Source organism: Alexandromys fortis, unplaced genomic scaffold (genome assembly GCF_014885135.2).
Source record: "Alexandromys fortis isolate MF-2015 unplaced genomic scaffold, M_Fortis_MF-2015_v1.1 scaffold_6, whole genome shotgun sequence".
NCBI classification, from domain to species: Eukaryota; Metazoa; Chordata; class Mammalia; order Rodentia; family Cricetidae; genus Alexandromys; species Alexandromys fortis.
In genome coordinates, this window is record NW_026067902.1 from 23790696 (window position 1) to 23808991 (window position 18296).

The 18296-nt window shown below is 37.1% G+C and overlaps 1 long non-coding RNA gene across 1 annotated transcript in view; it reads right to left on the reverse strand.

Moving 5' to 3' along the window:
- Positions 1 to 10006: 10006 nt before the first annotated feature.
- Positions 10007 to 18296, reverse strand: part of LOC126496833 (uncharacterized) — a 186524-nt gene continuing 178234 nt past the window's right edge. The window contains exon 3 of the long non-coding RNA XR_007590448.1: positions 10007 to 10361. This is a non-coding gene — a long non-coding RNA (uncharacterized lncRNA). The remainder of the gene's footprint in view (positions 10362 to 18296) is intronic.

The window sequence follows — 18296 nt, forward strand, 5'->3', positions numbered from 1 at the left end:
CACAATGGTGGGTATCAATCTGGAGTTGGAAGCTAAATAAACCCTTTCTCTCCTAAACTGCATTTTGATGGGATATTTTATCACAGGAGCAATAAAGTAGAATATAAAGTAAAGAGTTTTAAGAAACGGGCTTATTTTAAGAGGAATTTTAAGGAAGCTTAAAATCAAGAAGAGAATCAAACTAGAACACTAAGGAAAACCTCCTTCTGTCCAACTGCAATTCAGATTAATTTACATGATGTCACATTAATATAAATGCTTAATTTCTATTTCCCAATAAAATATGTCTAAAATATTCAAGAAGACATACGGGAAATACGAATACAAAAGTTGCAAATAACTTGGAAGACAATTTAGTATGTTCTTGTACAGTGAAGTTTAGATGTCTGTAATCCAACCACTGTCTCATGTATTTATCTGACTGATTTAAAAGTTATATATTTCTGAATGTTTATAAATGGTTTATTTATAATCAGAAACTGAAAGCAGCGAATATTTCTCTCAGGCATAAATATGTAATCAAACTAGGACACACTCATACAGTATAACTATTCTGAAAAATAATGAATAAACTATCATATCTCAAAAAGGCTAGATTACTTAAATTTGTATTACTACTGAAGGAAGATAGTCTGAAAAGTGAAACAATTTAAAGACCATATCTTGCATATCATCATAGAACCTTCATCTGGTGATGGATGGAGACAGAGACCCACATTGGAGCACTGGACTGAGCTCCCAAGGTCCAAATGAGGAGCAGAAGGAGGGAGAACATGAGCAAGGAAGTCAAGACCCGCGAGGGGTGCACCCACCCATTGAGACAGTGGGGCTGATCTATTGGGAGCTCACCAAGGCCAGCTGGACTGGGACTGTAAAAGCATGGGATAAAACCGGACTCTCTGAACATGGCAGACAATGAAGGATGATGAGAAGCCAAGAACAATGGCACTGGGTTTTGATCCTACTGCATGTACTGGCTTTGTGGGAGCCTAGTCTGTTTGGATGCTCACCTTCCTAGACCTGGATGGACAGGGGAGGACCTTGGACTTCCCACAGGGCAGGGAACCCTGACTGCTCTTAGGACTGGAAAGGAAGGGGGAGAGGAGTGGGGGGAGGGGGAGGGAATTGGGAGGTGGGGAGAAGGCAGAAATTTTTTCAATAAAAAAATAAAAAATAAAGACCCAGTTAGGGTTGTTTTTATTTGTTTGCTTGTTCGATTTATTGCTTTGTTTTGTTTTTCTTTTTCTTCATTTCATGTGTATCTGTATGTACTGTGTAGGGTGTGTGTGTGTGTGTGTGTAAATGTGTTCAAGTGTGTCTAAGCACACACATGTGGGAGCTTGTGAGCATGTAGAAGCTGAAGGCTGATATCCAGAATCTCCTATCTTATTCTTTGAGACAGAATCTTTCAATCAAACACAGAATTCATCTATATGATTAGTCTCATTAGCTAGATTGACTCAGAGATCCCTATCTAAGCCTTCTGAAGACAGAGGGAGGCCATCATGTTTGCCAGGAATTTATATGGATTCTGTGTATCTGAAAACAAGTGCTATTTTCCTGTGGTAAATGCTTTAACCTCTAAGCATCCCTCTTATTGAAAGTCCATTGGGTCTAGTTTGGCTGTTGTTTCAAGATATTCAATACTTACATAGCTAAGACTGACTTAGAATTTGCTGCTAAGTTCAAGTTGACCTTAAATTATTGATAATCTTTAGCCTTATGAATACGGAATTACAGTTGCAAGTAACCACACCTGGATAATAAGTTAATATTTTGTGAAATGTAAAATAATAGGAAACAAATCCACTGAATTACTAGAGATGCAAGGAATTCCTTTTATAGATTATACAGATTATTGAAATGTATTTTTCAGAAGTCACAGAGTGAACCTTAATATATATATGCTTTTAAAAAGCATTTAAGAAGATTCCTATTGAAGGGATTTGGCAGGTGACATGACCTCTCTTGAGTAAGTGGTTAGAGTGGGTGCTTACCAATGTGACTTTAGAAATGAGTAGAATTAGCAAGATTAAAACATCAGAAGCTGCACTTAAGCACTGTACCCTCACTGATGGCATTATCCACCATCAGGATATGAAACCAGAACTCTGCTACCACTGTGCATGTGTACAGAAATGAAACACGAAGTGTTTGCATGAAGAATGCTGAGAGCCAGATTTCTTGTTGTAGATGAAATTATAGATAAGAGTTTGAGGCTAGAATGATGTATGGTATGATGGACTAAAGAGATACCAATATGAATTTATGACAATATTCATAAAGACTTTGATGGTTACATATAAAATATTTTAATTCATATAGTTCAATTTATGGTGTTTCTTTGGTTATCAACTTAAAAGATCAAAATAGTGATCCACAGTAGCAGTGAACATATGTCCACCTAGATTTTGGATTCCAGTTCTTAAAAAAAACAAAAATGGAAGCAAGAAATTTACACAAATGTTGAGTTTTAAGCTGGACCAAACATTTAAGTTTTGAGTATGTAACACCAAAAACAAGGAAATACTCAACACACCTATACACGCACACATATGCATGCACAAGCACAGACACACACATACACACACACACACACACACACCAGGATACTTTACAAGGACATGAGAGACAACTAAAAAGCTTCCAATGCCCAGAGCTAAAGTAAAAAGAACAACAAAATAAATAAAGTAGATTTGGATTAAACAAATACCCAAGAATCTCTACTTACATGAATAAATAATCAAATAAAGAAATTGGATAAAATAGATTAGTCTCCCATTTAGGGGAATTCTAAATAATTTATGGAGATACTACACCCTGGAGGAAGTAGAGCATAACTTGCTGTTAAGTCAAGTTGGCTGTGTCTAGTGCCTTTCTTCTAAAGAATATTGTATAAAGGAGAGGGAGAAATAATAATATCACAGTTGCAAGACATGACCTTTACTGTCTCAGTCAGGTGATCAAGGTCACCATCAAAATGATGTCATATTGGTAATACAAATACAAATCTGATGCGGCAAAAATAGCACTTCCAGTCCTCCTGTTCCCAAAGTCATACTTTAGCCAATGCATAAGAAAAACTTCAGAAAATGCCGACAGAGGAATAATTCATTCAACACTAGTTATGAGCACTTCTTGAAACCATCATGATTCTTGAATCTCAGTGGGATTCAAAATGGAATACTGGAACAGAAAGGCACACTGTGCCATGTCCATCATGACTCCAGGACTTGGACCTAAGTGGGGTAGTTAGAGAATGGGGAAATGACAGGCAAAGGGACACACGAACAGAACGCTGGGATCATATGGCCTGGGCTCTCCATTGGAGAAACTTCAGCACCCCAAGTCTCAGTGTGTTTATTGTGTAGATTTGAACAGAGGCAGAGTTATTGCATACAATAAGTGGACAAGGAGGTGGGGTTATTACATACTGATAATGGGGAAGCAAAGTTTATGTTATACAGCTGGACCAGTAGGACCATTCTCTCCAGGGAAGCAGTCTTTAGGCCATACATATACGAATGGGGAATCTATGCTCGACATTTTCAGCACAAAATGTCAACACTCACCCTCAGTTCTCTCAGGAAAGCTTTGCTATCTCACTGAGCCAAAGGCTATGGGGCCCTTCACATGGTTTTATCTATGTGGAGTGAACACACATCTACTCCACAATTGACTTGCTCAGGGCTTCCTCTGCTTCTTATGCAATGCTAGGTAAAACTTAAGGGAAATTAAATAAGTTATGGATTTCAGTCAGAAATGTATCAATATTGATTCACATATGTGACAGATAGACCATATTAACTAATATACATGGACCAAATGTACCATAATAATGTAGTTATTGTTAATTAACATTTGAAATCAGGTTCTGGATATAGGGAAAGTCTCTACCTACACACTATATAATATTTTTGACATCTAAAACTCTAGAATTAAAAGTAGATTTTTTTTTAAGCGAAGGAGATATGGTTCTTTACCTGAATGGATATACTTCATAATGCCAACTGTTATTATAATCTGCATGACAAATGCAGAGGTCTCTATGCAGGGGTCTCTGTGGCCAAAGAGAAGTCAGAAAATGATTAATGATTGAAGTAGAACCTGTGGTGAACCTGAGGAATTGAGGCTCGAAAAGGCATAACTACGTCATAGATTGGCTGGATATTCAGCCTCTCAGGTTGCTCTAAGCCAGTCATAAAAATCAAGGCAAAAACAATTAGGTAGTAGAAAAAAACAAATTGAGTGATTTTGTCGCAGCCTCAGGATAGGCACAGTGAGCAACTTTGCCTCTTGTTCTGAAAGTCCCATGCTGTTCCCAAAAGATGTCACCCCAGCCATTTCTGGAGAGTCACCCTCACAAGATCATTTACAGTTTGGTGAAGAATTTGGAAAGATGTAAGAATTCTGGTTATAAGCATGTTTTCTGAACTAATAAGGCTCCAAGAGGCTCTTGAAAATGTGGAAAGAAATGAGAAAGTACATGATAATGATAGACTAGTTCATCAGATCAGAGGCGGAAGCATCTGCTTTTGAAAATATTATTCTCATGTTTGGCCTTTAGTCTTCTTCTTATCTTTCACATATATCCTTTGGAAAAACTCTATGTTATTGACAGTGTTATCGGCAGGCGATTCATTCACAATCCATAAATAGTTGATTTGAATTCCATGAATCTGTGAGGAGTTGGGAGTGGAAAGGCTTCATTATTTAGGTCATTCTGTAAAACTACAAGACTATTCAAATTACCTAACTCTAGAGGAACCAGTTATACTGGCTATCATCCCTGAGATCAGAAAGTCTTTTTCTTCTTGTGTATGTTATTTTCTAGATAAACTATTTTGGTTAATATTTGAATCTATCACTTTTTGTATTTCTTCTTACAAATAGGAAAGCAATCTAGGATGGGGATCCCAGACTGAGAGATTTCACTGCATGTAAGTAGAATTAACATGCTTTTGTTTTTCATTCTTTTTCAGCCTACAGAAGCAAATTTTATGAGTTAATCATTATCACTCCATTTTTCATTTATATTTACTTAAATAATTAAGTTGATCTATTAAAAGCTATATATAAAATATTAAGCATAGGCTACAAGAATAGAAAATATTTGCTTCAATATTCAAATCTACCTGCTAGCAAATCCCTCTGAATGGCCTTCATATGAAAAAGGCACATACCCAACTACTCTGGATAAATTAAAGAATTGACATCAGCTTGAACATGAAACTAATCAAGTGACAGAAAGTTGTATTTCAGGACACAAGTCTCATCCACTTGCTTTATGCATAATATTAATAAACTCTCTCCTAACTTTAAATCTATGCAAAACTATTACAACGCATTCCTTCACCTTCATGAGTAGTCAAAATTTTAATGAAAACCTTAAGTTCCCATACAATTTAAAGCAAAGGTTTAGATGATGGAATTTTGCACTCTGTTATGCACCAGAGAGGGGAGAGGGAGGGGGAGGGAGGGAGGGAGACAGAAGGAGAGAGAGAGAGAGAGAGAGAGAGAGAGAGAGAGAGAGAGAGAGAGAGAGAGAGAGAGAACACATGAACACATGCACACATAAGAGCACCTTGGATCACATATAATGTGAAACTTTCTATTATGCTATGTATCATTAATTTCCCAACTTTTAAACATATCTTGTTTCACGAAATGATGCTATCTAAACTATGTATTTATTTCACAAAATGGTCCACACAACATTGAATTACGATGACTTAAGAAGAGAATGCATATATAATTTCATCTCAGTTTTACAGACATTGACATAGTTTTATTTCATTGAAATCAAGCAAAGAAAGGTATTTCCGGTGTTTTCTATCTGCTAATGAGTTTCCTTCTTCAAAATATGTGTCTATTATGTTCAAGACACCATCGCAGGTATTAGAGGCACAGCATTGAAGAAACTGTCAAAATTCCTATCTCCTGCAGATCTCCTTCCATGAAGGAAGAGAGAAACATAAACAATGAATATAGTACCTAAAATACTGAGTATAGTGCTTCTGAAACCAAGGGAGGATAAGAAAGATTAGTAGTAAGGATTAGCAATGAAGATAAAATGTGAAACAGGAGAATGATAGTGGTAAGGACCACTTCCAGAAGGCGAGTTAAATAGAGAATTCCAGAAAGTGAAGAGAGTATAAGTACACTCAAATCTGGAATTAGCCTTACACATATAAAGACTAAGAGGGACACCACTGTGGTGAGAGCCAAAGGGTGACCTAGAGGTAAGGAAGAGCATTATCTGGGAGGTGGCAAATCAAGAAACTGTGTAAGTCAATTTAAGGAATCTTATTGAGTAACTATGGAAGCATCAACAAATGGTAGATTACTCTAAAGCTCTGTTTAATGTATGAAAATAGGAATAATCTATTTCTGAAGATCTTTTTCTAGTTAGAATAATCACTATTAATCCATCTAAACGATGTTCCAAAACATGGAAAGAAGGAAAGGAACACAAAGAACAGAGACGGTGGGGATGTGACTCCATGGCCAAATAGCTTACCTAGCAACTTCAGGATCTATGTTTAATCCCCAGCTCACTACCCATACATGAAAAGGAAGAGCAGAGACAGTTTTAAAAAGACAAATCATGGAACTGGAGAAATGGCTCAGTGGGAAAGCACAATACTGCTCTTACAGAGGAGATGGGTTTGGTTCCAAGAGCTTACACTGGATGGCTGACAAACATTTGTAACTCCAATTCCAGGGAACCCAACAACCTCTTCTGGTCTCAAGAGGCACTGCATACATGTGGTGCATATGCATGCATTCAGGCACTCACATACACACATAAAGAAAAATTTTAAAAAGTATTTTAAAGGGTACAATACATAGCAAAATAGGGCCATTAAATTCATCCAAAATGCAAAAATCCCATTAACTGAAAATGTTTTAAGCATTCCATTTAGAGACCACAAATGTCAGTTGATGCGCTGTATGCTGTTTGTAAGAACTGCTCTTTAAATATGGAACATAAAGAGGTCAAAATAAAAGAATGAAGAAAGATTGATCATAATAAATCGAATAAAATAAATTTATTTACTATATGAATATTAGACAAGATATCTAAGGAAAGATTATTCCAGGAATAAAGGGAGATTCAGCAGAAGACAGAAGGCCAATGTACCAGTAAAAGATAACAATCCTAGTTGTGTCTGTTTCTAATAATAGACCTTCAAAAACACAATGGCAAAAGCTTACAGAAATGAAAGAAAATTGACTAAATTCACAAGCAGCTAAATATTTCAAAATCTCTTATGTAGTAATTAAGTGAATATATAAACTAAATAAGGAACAATATGTGAGCACCCTATATACTAACTCTTCCTGATTGGTACTCTGTAAAATGCTCCAGTTCTAAAGGAAAAAAAAATACATATTTTTTGATAGACAGACATCATGCACTTAACAAGACATACTATGCTCTAGACTAAAATACTCTCAATAAAGAGAAAAGACTTGAAATTGTTTTTAATGTTCCTGCTCTGACCACCATGCCTGGAATCCATATTTGAAAGCTAGCTATCTGGGAAACAGAAATATATATGTCAAAGCAAAAAAATCACAATGGGAATCAATTATTTTGAATTAGATGGAACATGAAAACACATAATACAAAATTGTGGAATGCTGCCAAACAGATAATCAGCATGATATGATGAGTCTTTACTTACATGTTATGGTGTTGAAAAGGGAAGAGCAAACTCATGGAAAATGAAGAGAAAGAAATAACAAGGTGGGGTGGACACGAATGAAGTAGGAAGCAAGTGAGAGGTATTAGTGAAAGATGCCCTGTGTCTTAAACTTACCAATATCACTGAAGAGCATGTACCAAAATTAGTACATGCTGCTTTTATTATTTTTCCTTACTTTGATAAGGCCATTTAGAACTGTTTTAAATGGAATCATGAGAGGGTGGGAGGAGGTAAGAAAAAATGTCATGGGGAAGAGAATAGGAGTGAAAGGGAACAAAAGAGTAACAATATATGTGATATTGTTAGTACCCCCAGAAAACTATTAATACCACAATATGGAATGTTAGGTAGGTCATAGCTATAGCTTTTAAAAAACATTAAAATGATGACAAAAGGAAATAAATTTGCTGTAATCCATAGTCAAAAAGCATATATAAGAAAAGATAACTAATCCTTTATACTTAAGTAAACTTAATTTATAGCCTAAAACATTCCTACAAATCACTCTCTAAGCTTAGATAGATAGTATCACTTGGAGATTCTATCAAATGTTTGTGGTAGAGATGGTACTAAGAAATGGTACCAAAAATGTCTACCCAGAGCAACAAAAATGGGTCTATCACATTCTGTGAGGCTAGAAATGACCTGGTGCCAAAGGAGCCAGAACCGTTCAAAAGGAAAGGAAGAAAAACACTACAAACCAATATTCCACAAGCCATAGAAACAGTAGCATGTGAGGACATTGTAGTAACTTGAATCAGACAATAGGTCAAATGTTGGCACATCAGTCACAAATAGGAGTTTTACACCAGCCTACTCTTAGTTGAGTATTTGAAAGCAATCAACACCACATATTTATTTAATAAGCAAACTAAATGAAGAAAGAAGTATATGATCATTCCTATATATGTATAGATGTAGGAAAGCTTTTAGCAAATAACCATATCTATTTTTAAAACTTGATATGCAAAGAAGAAAGTTTCATTTTGGGGGTTTCATACATGCTTACTGCTGATTCTCCCTGAAAGCTGCTATCTTCCCCGAGCCCTCCATCATCACTCTCATCACCTGACCACTTTCCTCTTCCCAGTGTCTTCTTTTGTTTCCAGCCACATGTATTGTTACTCTTTTGTTCCCTTTGACTCCTCTTCTCTTCCCCATGACATCTTCTCTTACCTCCTATCCTCTCATGATTCCATTTAAAACAGTTCTAAATGGCCTTATCAAATTAAGGAAAAAATAATAACAGCAGGCTGGTCAGAAGGAAAAAAAAGAGAACAATTTGTTTACTCAAGTCATCATCTGTGTGTTACATCCAGGTCAGCCCTCAGAAAATGCATTAGAATTAATATAAGAATCTAGTAAAATTACAAACTGTAAGGTCGGAGTGAGATTCATCTCAGTTGTCAGTTTGACAAGACAGAATCTCCAGAAGACAAGCCTCTTGGTGAGACTATGAATGAGTTTCTGGATGGGCTAGCTGAGGTAGAAAAACCCTAAATGTGGGTGGCACTTCAACTGGTTAGGATCCAAGAAAGAGTGAAAGGAAGAAAGGGATCTGACCACCAGTTTATCTCTCCCTGCTTCCCGACAGCTGACGTCATGTGACCAGCTGATGCCATTGACCGGATTATGCCATGTGACCAGCTGGTGCCATGTTAGCAGCTGCCTCAAGCACCTGGCGGCAGGACTGCTCCATCATGGTGGACCATATCCTTGAACTGCGAGCCAGGATCAGCCCTTCATAAATAGAGTTTGTCACAACTACAAATAATATATTCAATATATACAAAATGCAATTTTATTCATATATGCTAACAACAAACAACTGGGCATTTCAACTTAAAATAACCATTTATAATATCATAAAATCTGAGTTAATTTTGATATATATGACTTACATATTCAAAACTATAAAATATTTCTGAGAGAAATTACTGATAACCAATATGAGAAGATATGCTATTATTATAACTTGGATTGCTCAATAATGTTAGCTTGTGAATCCACATTCAACTGCTATACAGAGTCTATGTAATTCATCACAAATTTTCTGTTAGGAAATATAAAGTGAGACAGACTTACCATTCTATGTGACAATTGCATTTACAAGTATTTTACCAGGTGCTAAAAAATACTATGGTCACATAAAAGGCTGGTTGACTTGTCATTGCCTGAAGCTAGAACTAACCAAGTAATAAGACAATCTAGTAAAATTACAAAAATAAATAAATAGAAATTAGTCACTAAATTGTATGTGTAGGTTCCAAATATGAGTACTTGATGCCATTAATTGTTTTAAAGAATCCAATATAAACCACAGTGAGATTGCACTGCACAGCCAAGCAGAAGAGATTTACTTAGAAACACTGGTGCTGTGTGGACGTCAGCAGCAAACACATGCGTGGCTGATGGAAAAGCAGAATGATTAAGCATTTAGCATTTCCTTGCTAATAGTTATAGACATTCCTAAACAACTGTTTCTGTAAATAGATATTTCCATTGATCTTGAATAAGTTGTAGGAGAGGGATGGCCCACAAGACTTTCAACAGTAGAGGATGGAACAAGCTTTAACTATAATGAAGAAAAAGGTGCATCTTCAGGAGCTGGAAAGTAGTTTCACCAAACATCAGAAAGTGAGGTGAGCCCTGCAAAATAGGAAAGGTGAGAAGAGCATGAGGAATGGTGGGGGAGAAACAATTTCAAAGGTGGTTATTCCAATTCCCCAGCACAAGCCAGAGAGGTATAGGTATGCCTCTTGAATGGATTGGTGAACGAGGTGATGGAGTATAATGTACACTCCTTCAAATCATTCTTGAGCCAATCAGCAAGCTGAGAAACCCAGAGTGCCCCCAAGCAATGGGCTGTAAGGTAGACAGACACATACTGGACCCAATAACTTCAAAGTATAGAGCATATAAACTGTGGACTGGAAAATTATATGGCTAGATAATTTGATGCCACACCAGGAATAGTCTGCTTTTTGGGCCATTGTTTTGCTTTGTTCTTTGTAGTTTTGTTTTCTTTTACATTTTGTGTTTAATTATCAGATTTTCAAGCTGAAAGAACAAGAGTTTTGTTAATAAATTTACGATTCCATGGTCAAAACAGACTGTAGTGAAGCTTAGCCAAATCTAATTATCTTTAAGGGATGCACGGCTCTTATCATCTTGATGCTGCAAGTGTTATCAAAGCTACTGCAGGGAGGTGAGGTTGTGGTCCTGTCTCATGTGCACCAGTACCTCCAATTCTATGTACAGAAGAGTTAAAAGTCAGGACCCATCCCCATTCAACTCCTATATTCATATTGTTTCTTTCATCCCAACTGTCCATCTCCATTGACCTTATTACATCCAAGTCCTATGTTAAAGAAAATGAATTTTAAGGAATATCTGGTCACCCAATAGTTCAAAAAATGTCAGTTACTGCTACCATCACTCTTTTTCAAGCTCAAATTCAAATCCTTTGCTGTTTTTCTGTCCATGTCCCATCATTCCTCTCTCTTAAGTCATGGGGTCTCCAGTTTTCTCAAAAGTCTATATTGATATGTCTTATTTACTTTCAGGGGGCACTCTAGTCAACTATATGCATTAATAAACCAAACCTCTTTTCTGGATGGTGAGGTCTTTGAAGCAAAAGTCAACATCCAAGCCCCCATGTCCCTCATGGTACCTGACATCTTACACTAGCTTTAACAGTGGAGTATCTTTGTTTCCTTTTACATGTAGATGTGCATTTATATGTGAGTGTGTGTGTGTGTGCACACACACACACACACAAACACATGTAGAGATGAGAGGTTGCTGATGGGTAACTCACTTCATCAAGCTCCATTTTCTTTACTGAGGCAGGGTGTCCCTCTGGATGCAGAGATCACCGAATCTACCACCTCAACAAGCTTGCTTCATCTGTCTATCTTCTGTGCTCTGGGGTTACAGGCAGACCATCACACTTGTCTGGCATCTAGCCTGTCCTGGAATTGCAGACTCTGGTCCTCAGACTTGCTTTACCCACTGAGCCATCTCTCCATTCCCCCCACAGTAATAGTTTCTTGATCTTAAAAACTAAATTGGTACTTCACGGCTTTTAAACTCACTTCCTACTCTTAGGTTAAAAGCTGTGGTTTTACAACAGGTGGAAGCTAATAAGCATAATGAAAATGTCATGTCCAGTAGACCAGCATCCTTAATTTTGGAATTAAGCTCTCCTCCCTTTCTACACCGAGGCAATCAAAAGAAACAGTATCTAAAGAAACCTTTATACCCATGCAGTGTGGAAGAGCACAGTTGACTCTGTACAGGAGACAGAAATGCAAGCTCACTTTGCATTTTTGCTGAGGAAACATATGACATCCATCAGCATAATTATATGAGAGCGTTTTCAGAGTACCACATTCTTACAGAAAATCCTAGCAACTGATTTTATTTATTCTAAATTACAAAAGAAATAATTTATTACTATTTCCTCAATTATTTCATTATGCAGAACTAATAAAAAAGTTTTGACATCTCAATTATGTTTAGCAAAGAATCATGTAATTTAATAAATAATCTTTGACTGAAGTGATATTTACTTAAAACATAGAATATGCAGGAGGAATCTGAAATCATATTTTTCTGGTGCCATCTAATGAAATAATTGTGCAATTAGATCATACAGTGTAAAATAATGACAAATGTTTTATTTAAAACTCGGGAAAAAAAGCACATCGTTTGTGCTTTTTTTTTTCCAAGGGAACAAAATCCTACAGTATATTAATCAAAATGGGTTTTTATGCCTCTGGCAGCAGTGTTTTAAAGTAAACCCTTAATATCAGATCCCAATCCCCAGTTTCAATTTGCTTCCAATGGAAAGGACATTAGAGTTTATAAAATACTCCTTGATTACTTTTTTGAAGGCCTGAAATCTTGACACGTCTGTGACTCGCTCTTGCTACATCAATACAGTGGTTGAAAGAGCAATCCCCACCGTGAACATTGCCACGTTGACTTATAGAATCATGCCCTTGAGAAAAAGCCAGAGAGAGAAAGGGAGCACCAGGCAGTGACAAAAATGAAATAGAACTGTCATCCGGCAGTTCTTCATAGTCCGTCAAGAAAACTATTAAAGATGTGCAAAGAGCCAGAGAGTGCTTGGGCAAAGGTTGTTAAACTACTGCTTCAAGGGCAGGTCACTGCAGGCTGATCAAGACTCTCATAAAGGCAGACTCACTCAGTGTGGACAGCGGCACCTGCTGCCCAAGCCTGTCTTACCTGATGGGCAGTTTTCATGTACACAATGATTAAGATGACGGATTTATACTAGATTGTGAATTAACTTTTTCTATATTTTTTAATTTTAAGACAGAATCTTGCTATGTAGTCCAGGTTGGTCTTAATTCTTTGATCCTCCTGCCTCAGCATGCCCAGTGCAGGTATGATAGGCACATGCCAGCATACAGGACATAAATTAACTCATGTATCCTTTTTATGGTAGAAAATATTTTAGTGATTATCTGGATCATCAACTATATTAATAATCTGTCCTTTAATGCAAATCTAAATGTGAGCTCTGTTTGTGGCTACTCTGTAAATACTTAGCGGAACTGGTCAGTGTCTGGCTTCAGAGACCTTGTTTTCTCTTTCTTCTATATAGGAAGTCCAATACCAGGCTATTTCCTTCCTCCCTCCCTCTCTACCTTCCTTCCTCTCTATTGTCTTTTCCTTACCCAGTGCTGTTTGCTGCCTGTTCTATGCTCCCCTAACTGAGAGATTTCTGAATCCACTAGTTATCTGTCCAAGATGTTAGTTGTTCTAAAAGTATTGAATCTTTTGGGGATAAGGGGACTTAAGGGGACTATAAGAAATGATATCACTCTACTTGCTACACAACCAAGTGTATTCTGTTCTAAAACTAAGCATGCCAAGTGTTTGCTTTTTTGGGAGGGGTTGGAAACTCTATTGTTACCAATGGTTTTGTTTATCCCTCAAGATATTAACACAGCACTTCACCTAGAAAAGGAATAACAAAGAACACACCTTGGCATTTTAGAGATTTAAGGGTTTCTTTCTCTCACCTAGTACAGTTTGCAGTCACTGTGGCGAGATTTGGGAAATCACATAAAAATGTAACACACTCGAATACACAATACAAAATGTTCCTGATAATTATCTCTAAATCTCATGATTTTTGGTTTAAATTTTTAAAATGGAAAAAAAAATGTGTAGTATTGCTAGCAATTGAAGAATGTCTTTGGTGTGGAAGGGCTTAGGAAAGTAAAACTGAGTTTGTTGAAGCTGAAAGATTAGATTTAATCACATAGAGTGCTTAAGTTCCCACAGGGATTTTGAGAGTTATAAATGCTTATATTTTATTACATATTTTGCCTCAAAAAACCCTGATTTTTCAATATCATTTAAGTTCAGGGCCCTCATCCATTCATTCACTGGCTCTGCATTTGTTCATTTCATTTCAATCGGGCTCTCAGAACTCTCCACGAGACATTTTGTTTTCAGATGAAATTTTCAGTGTTCACAATATTCCGAAGAAGGCGGAAACAACAAAATATACCTTTGAGTGGGGACACAAATCATAGTATTCTCTCCTTTTTGTGTCCACACCCTCAAAGTCGCTTCTATCCTAACGTACTCTGACTTTTTGCAAAGATTTGCCGTTTTCCAAGATGATGGAGCTGGGTCTGTGATAATTTGGGGCTTGCCCTCTCATGGCGCTTTCTGTGTCATCCACCCTATATTTTCCGTGATTATTTCAGACATTTCTTTCATGATTCCCAGGCCCCAAAAGCATACTGTAGACTCGCAGTAATAATATAAGGACACTAAAGATTTATAGCAATAATGATTTTTACATTTTCACTAATCTCTCAGGCAGATGGAATATATTATTTTATATTATTTTATACTAGGCTTCCCTCATACTTTCTGGCAAGACCAAGAACATGGTATGTTCCAAGCCCCAGAGATTCTATTTATCAGAATATTTGAAGGTGCACTGTAGAGTTCAATTTACAAACTTGGCTAGTATATATGACAAAGAGCATAACACCAAAACACACCAGCTACAGAAGTATAATAGAAAATGAGTCATTTCCTGCTGAACGGTGGGTTTGGAAACCTGCTGCTTAATCCAATTTTGCTTGGACAGATCATCAGGGGGCCATCACCATGATTGTCACTGAATATTTTTACCAGTGACCCAAAGCTTACACAGTTAGGAGAGTGGCCTTTTACTGAAAGAACTGATTCTGACCGCTGAAAATTTACTTTCCAAAAAGGAAAGGAGAGGAGGTACCGATAGGACTTGACTCACATATTATACTTGGAACTTTGTTGGAATGTGGTGTGTGTGTGTGTGTGTGTGTGTGTTTCATTTCCCACTTCTAGTGGTCTATATTTTTTTCCTTAAAATAAGACAAGACAAATTATTCTTTGCTGCTCACCATTACAGGGTAAAACAACAACAACAAAGAACAGGATAAATACACTTTTTTTTTAAGCATCACCATAGAAGCCATTGTTTATTTCTTCTCTTTCTCTCTTCATTTCAATAATCACTTAATGTTGAAGTTTTCTATTGGGTACTAGACCTTCCAGGCCATTCTTGAAACTTCACCCAGGTGGTCATGATTGTGAGGCACCACCATAGCAGAGGAAGAGTGCCAGTGTGTTCTCTTCCACACATGCGGCCACATTTAGTGTCCTTGGAAACTCACAGATGTAGGTACAAATGGAGAAACTGAGACTCGGCCCGAGACCTGTGTGAAGTCCTAATTGTCAGGAGGCAGAGGAGTCAGGGCATGGAATACCGACTGTGTGTTTCAGAGGCTTCATTCTTGATTGCTGCACTTACCACCTGGGATTTTGAAGAAGCTAATAAGTAAGACATGTCATGAACAAGACAGCAGAGCATTGAAGGTGCGGGTAAACATGGACTTCTGGACATTCCGCTTTGTGCTTTTAGAATTATATGATGTGAACAGTAACCAGAAAGGTGACGTCTAAGGTTAGAGAATTATACAACCTGACTCTGTCACAAGAAAATGTCTCAGGGAGGTGGGGATTAAGTGTAAACAAAATCTACACCCACTGAGAGACCATACAAAAGAAAGCTGTCAATATAGGATCCTGGGAACTGGGTATAGTACTGTTGCTGGGGCGCTAACTACGGAACTACTTTAAAAAAAAATCAGGTAAATTTGTGCCTTCTTTCATTTTATTTCAATATGACATGGAACAGATTTATAGTAAAGTGTATTTTGTGGCATTTCTTAAATTCAAACTTATCTGAGGATCTGATATTTTTCTTTGGATGTCTTACATGGCAATCTGTATAACACTTAAATCTGCCTTAAAAATGTCTCTCAAGGCTGGCTGGGTGGCTCAGTGGTTAACATCCACTTGTAGAGCAGCTGGGTTCTGTTTCCAGCACACATAGGGTGGCTCACTATATCTGTAACTCTAGTACAGAATATCTCATGAGGATCCTCTTCTGGCCTCAGGCACAATATATGTACATACATACATACATATATTTGTGTATGTGTGTGTGTATATATATATATATATATATATATATATATATATATAATATTTTTTTAAATCCAACTCCTATGATAGAATGTATGAGCCACAAGCCCAGGAACATAACCTCATTTTTAATGTGAATTAATGTTGAAAAGTTCCTAACAATGGTAGTTACTCAAGAGATGTTTGTGAATGATATGGAAAAGGGGTTTGAAAATTCACCATTAAATCACAAAGATTCCAAACTTGAGAGCCAAGGGACAGAGGCTGTTAGGGTTGGACTGGGGTTTGAGGGGCAGGGTTAGAGAAGCCGCAAGTATGGAAAGGCAAAAGTGCAATGGCACTGCTGGAGGGTCCTGGAGAGGCAGAGGTGGGGGCATCTGAGGGTGGGAGGAACGGGGCAAAGAGCAGAGTGGAACAACGTTGTTTTGGATTAATACGTTTAATGAAATGGGCAATGCAAGACCTTCTTCCTTTGGTTCGGAAGCAGGGCTCTTCGAGGCAGGGAGAAGGAGGTCTGCTTGCACTGTCTGATGCTGATGGCCACTGACGAGAGCAGCAGCGGGAGATCTGTTTAGAACTCCTCTCTGTAAAATACCACGAAGGGTTAGAAATGCGCAAACCAAGAGTGAAACCCACCCAAATTCTTCTAATTCTCTAACTGCAGCAACAAGGCTGCAACCAATTTTATGGTATTTCTTTTCCTCTGTAGGTTCAGAAGGTAATTTTCTCCAGACCATAAGCCTTTCTATCTCTTGGTCCATGAAATATAATGTTATATAGTTGCTCTTAACTAAAAAGTCAAATTAACATTGAGAACATATTTAGGCTATTTAATGTTTTTTGATAGATATATTTAGACATCTCAGGACCAAAGTAGAATAATGCAGACTTTTCCAAACTCATTAATTTTTAAAAATCAGATTTCTTTAAGCCGCTCTCATTTTCCCCTTGAACATTTGGCACCTGCCATTCCTCATCTCCAGAGACTCCAGCATGAGATGGCATCTGATTTAGCACAAAATGGTACATTACATAATTTTCAGCTTTATATGTCAACATTTTATGATGTTCTGTAAATGCATCATGATTTCCAGATGTTTCACCACCTGAATCAGATTTAAATTGTGGCAAAAATTCTTTGATACAGATGCTGGGAAAATAGAGTGTATTTGTTCAAATATATCATCTTGGATGAAGCTTTAGCACGCTCTCTTTTTTTTTTTTTTCTAGGCTGCAGATTTGAAGATGCACATAAAAGATCTTCCCCAACGGAGACTATGCCCCAATTCGGTTTCTTCCCTGTGTGTCAATACAGCAGTGCTCACCTCCCGTTTCTCCAGGGGTGACCTATGGAATGCATAATGTTTGCTTTCAGGTACATCGCTGGTCATCAGAAGCGACAACACGGTTAAATCAAATCTGCAGACCACTATTGAATAATAGTGCAACATTAGATGCTTTGCAGGTTAAATGGAACTGATCAATTTGATACTTGTCTTCAGAGCCCAGTTGCCAAATGCCATGCAAAAATGACCGAGTTAACTAAACCACATAATGTTTCAGGAGATACCAGTCTAAGAGCAAGAGATAATATATGCATATATGTTCTTATCAATAAGCTCCACCAACACAGAAGTCTGATATAAGGGGGAAATAATAGTCAAATAAGACATGAAAATCAAAGACAAATGATGAAAGATGAACGAGACACATCCAGGCCTGCCTTCCCATGTGCGATGGAGTTTGCCACTTGCCTCATTACATTTTGTTACATTGATTATTTGTTTCATTAGTTGAAAATGTTTTCTTTGTTGTATTGTACTAGTTTATTATTATTATTGTACCAACTAGTTTATACATTAAAAATATTGTTAAACGTATCTTTAATTTCTTCTCTGGGTTAGCAATAAATCAGAAATATAGTAAGTGTTTAATAAACATTATTCAAACAAGTGGTTAAATACTACTTCTGGTCAAAGGAGAGTTATAATGCAGATGTGCATTCATCCCAAGAATTCCACAGGCCAGATTTTGTAAGATATGTGAAGCAAATGAATA